Source organism: Suricata suricatta, chromosome 12 (assembly GCF_006229205.1).
Source record: "Suricata suricatta isolate VVHF042 chromosome 12, meerkat_22Aug2017_6uvM2_HiC, whole genome shotgun sequence".
Classification (NCBI taxonomy): Eukaryota; Metazoa; Chordata; class Mammalia; order Carnivora; family Herpestidae; genus Suricata; species Suricata suricatta.
This window is the reverse complement of record NC_043711.1, coordinates 46,687,747-46,692,217: the sequence shown is the minus strand read 5'-3', so window position 1 is coordinate 46,692,217 and position 4,471 is coordinate 46,687,747.

Below are 4,471 nucleotides of genomic sequence, written 5' to 3'. Positions count from 1 at the left end.
GGCCCCTTTTCAGGTAGACAAAGGGGAGAGAGGCATCACAACCTGAAGGAACACCATGAGACAAACATGAGGGACTGTCACGTGCATGGTTACCAGAGAGACTGGACACTCTGAGTCCAGTGAGACACCCAGTGGGTGGTATTTTGTTGGAGTTGGGCAGGTATCAGGGTGAGGCAAAAACAAGGTGGGCTTCATGTGACAGCAACACAGAAGTTTACAACCTATCATCTATAGGTTTTAGGTTGTGTTTCTATTTTAGAGCTGCAGAACGCTTTTTTTTACAAATTAGAGTGGCCCATTTCAAAAACACGCCACCACCAACAAACCCAGGGTCAGAGCTGCTCTTGTCAAAGCAGGGATGGAGAGCAGGAGTCCCACATGCTGGGAGCACACATGCCCTCATGAGAGGCCCCCTGAGGTGGTGGGAGACAGAGTCACGAGTCACTGCTGTGGCACAGGTGACAAGAAGGGGGTTCCGGGACAGTGTAGAAGGCTGAGCCTAAAAGCCCAGGCGGGGGGTGTGGGGAGAAGGGAGGAGCTTGGGGGCGGGCAGGCTGGCATCTACCTGGGGCTAGAGGGCACAGGGCCCATAGAGGCAGGAACATGCAGGGGAGGGGCCGGCTTAGACACAGAACATGCTTTCCAACAGCAGATCAGTCACCTGAAGCACAGAACGGGATGGAGGAGTGTACTTGGGAGAGAAGAGGAGTCAAGGAACAAAGGGAAATTCCAGCTCTGGAAAGCGTGTCAGATGCTGGTATTGCTAAGCAGCCTGCGGTAGACAGAGTGTCCAGAAGTCAGGAGGGAGGTCAGGACGAGGCAGGCGCATGTACAATGATTATCAGAGTCGTATGAACCACCAGGAGAGAAGGGGAAGTCAGCGGGGGTCTAACTCCACAACCCGGAACCATGCGGGGCGGGATGGCTTGTGCCAGGTGCTGATCCAGGAGCCGAGCACAGAATGGTGCAAAAAGAACCCCAGGATGCTGACATTCCAGTGAGAGGAGACCTACAAATGCAGACTGTATGGAAAAAAGAAAGCAGGGCCAGGGGCACGGGGAGCATGTCAGGAGGTGCGCGCCATTGTGTATCAGTGGTTAGGGAAGGCCTTGCTGAAAAGATGACATTTGAGCAGCCACCAGAAGGAGAGGAAAGCACAGTACTAGAGGGTGACAGAGAAGAGCATTCCGGGCAGGAGGGACTGCTGATGGCAAAGGCTCATGCTTGGGATGACAGAGAAAGAGCTAGAAGGGTAGGAGAGAGAGTGAGAGGGAGACAGGGGAAAAAGGCATATTGGGCGGGGACAGGAAAAGCTATAGAGTCTCAAGGGCTATGCTAAGTATTGTGGCTTTTGCTCTGGGTAAAAAGGAAAGCAGAGAAGGGAAAGGCCTTCACTCAGGTATTAGAGGGATCACTTCCGGTGCTGGAATGAGAAAGGACTGGAGGGGGCCAGGGTAGAGGCAGGGAAAGCAATGAGCTCACTCCCGCAATGGCCCAGGTGAGAGAGGTGGTGTGGCTCAGGGTTGAGGATGCAGGTGGAGAGAACGCATTGGATTTGCATTGGATTCCAGTAGAGTCAACAGCATGTGCTGAGAGTGGATGCAGGGGAGGGAAAAGGAAGGGCAGAAGACAAGAAGAGGAGAGTCACAGGGGGCTGAGCACCTGGAAGAATGGAGTTGCTGTCAACTGTCTCTTATTCAGGCAAACTGGGCAGAGACAGTGAAGACGTGGCTTGACATGTGTTGAGTTCACTCACTGGTGTATCAGACACCCATGCGGAGACAGAGAGGAGACGGATGTACAAGTGTAAAATTGTGGCAATCACCAGCATATTGATGGAACTAAAATCCTTGTGACTGAATGACATCACTGGTGTGATGGGCACAAGAGCCCGAGGACTGAGTCCCCTCCTCGGAGGAAAGGGGGTCCCATGAGATGAAAACAAAGCACTCAGAGACATGCAACCAAGTGTGGCCTCTAAGATCAAGACACGATGGGGCTTGAAATATCCAGAAAAGGGGAGGAAAACTCTTCATCCTGCACCCCCAACCAAAATTATATCTCCAAATGCTCGAATTCTTCGCCGTACAATCTAATTTAAAACAACAACAACAAATAACGACTTACTGGAAATTATTATTGAAAATTCAACTAACTCTTGTAAGGACTCTCCGATTCATCCATGGGGGGAAATGAGTTCAGGGTGCGGGCTTCCTAACACTGAGTTCAGACGGGGTGCACCAGGGACTATTAGCGTATGTGGTGGGGGAGAGCTGGTAATTTGGGAGCTTCAGAGAACAGGGCAGTTGTCAGCATTTATTAAACACTTACTCTATGCCAGGCACGCATGTTAGTATTTTATATTCATCCAGGAATCCTTAGAACAGCCCCCATGAGATATAGCCAATGATTATTCCCATTTTTCAAACAATGAAACTGAGGGTTTAGGGGGACTAGATCACTTGTCCTTGGTCACACGGCAGGCTGAAAGGGACAGGTAGGCAGTAGGTGCCAAAGGATAGTTTTAGATGGCAGGAGGCCTCTAGATACTGTGGAACTCAAGATCCATGGCCTCGGTGTCAGACATCAGCTATGCTGGAGTGAATGTTGCCATGGAAGGCTCTCTTGAGAACATTACTACTCATTCTAGAATCCTGTTTCTCTAGGGAGGAACAGTTACAAATGAACTTCTAGAACGTAATGTATTCACAACGCCAAGGGCAAGGAGACCCACCTACAGAAATGTAATGGATGCCCAGAGGAGAGAGGGCAGCCCAATAAAAGCTATGGGGTGACCGATCAGGCAAAATGGATTCAAATGAACAATACTGGAAGCAATTATACTTTCTAAATTAATGTAATTATTTCTATTACAAATTTGAACACTGCAGACACTTTCATTTGATTGCTGGCTTTCACAGAACAAAAATGCAGAAATACAGACTAGGAGAGCTGGAGTTTGTGGCTTCACCGAAGTTACTACATCCTTATCCTCAAAGATTCCAGATATTCTTAGAAAGTTATTTACTGTTATGTATAAAATCTTGGACCATACTTAAAATGCTGTGCCTTTAAGTAAGCTAATTTGTGACCTGTTTAAAAAGACACCCCCTCAATACTGTTCCCAGCAGTCAACAGTCTCCCCATGGTAGACCAGATACCCAGGTTTACCTTGAAAATGGATAACAGGAAAGAATGAGAGTTATAGCACACCTTTGAAAAGAAAGACACATGATTTCACGGCTGCTAACGTTTGACAAAACCACTCCTATTGTGACAGGAAAATGCTTTCTTAGCATCCCATAATGAAAGTGAAAATGTTTGAGGTAACAAGACTCCATCGCTGAGTCTACTCCCACCCTCAACTTCTTTGGGTCCCCAGAAAAGGCAGTGTCTCTGAGTTACAATTCTTACAGAGGGTTGCTAATTCCTACCAAAAGAAAGGAATGAACTTATTTTCCTTAAAAGGATGATTATCACTTTTTAAAACTCTTGCAGGCATTTTATGGAAGGCTTTTAAAGACCAGATTTGGGTCTACTAAGTAAGTTTCATAGACAACAGCCATATACCTCATGCTTACCCACAGAAACAGTGTCATCAAAAGTTCCATAAACTCTTGGGACAACCTTGAGGTGTCATCGTTGGCACCCACTGGGTGACAAATACCAAAAAGAACTTTGCATTAGTTCATTTATTCATTTGTCCCAAACTTCTTGAGCTCCTATTACGTGCCAGGTGCAGTGCTAGGTACTGGGAGATAACAAAGGTCAAAGACAAAGTCCCTGCTCATTGGCTACTTTAGCAGAGGAGAAAGTACTGAGGAGGGACTGAGACAGACTGAAAATAGAGTGATTCAGACATAAAACTATGGGGCAACATTACGCAGTACAGATCAGGGAGAGCAGGGGAACACAGAACGATTGCAAGATTTGGGGTGTGCTAATGTGGAGACAGCAGTCCGCTTCTGAGATGGCACCCAAGCTGTCCCCAGAGAGAGATATAATTGTCCCCACGTTACCGACAAGTGAGGTATGGCTCGCCGCTGAATCCCGGCGCCCGGAAGGCGCGGGGCTGCACCGCGACGGGTCAGGAAGTACCTGCCCGGTGTTGGAGAAAGAATGCAAAGAGGTGTCCGGCAGTTTCGGCGGGACGCGGGGTGGAGGCCCCCGCTGGGCCGCGACCCGCGCCACCACCGCACACTTCGCAGGGGCCCGGTCCGCTTTCCCGAGCGCTGTCACCGCGGAGGTCGGGTCCCGAGCTCCCCTTGGGGCGCCGCGGGGGGCGACCAGGACAGCCCGGCTCTCCTCGGTGGACGGCGGGGACCCGACGAGCCCCGACCGGCCCATCTCGCAGGGCCCGGCCGGCACGCTTCCTTTGAGGGGAGTCAAGGGGGAAAGTGCTGCCGAAACTTTTGGGGCTGCGCCCGTGCCCTCCCGGGCGGAGGCGAGGCCGCCCAACCCTCGCCCGCCG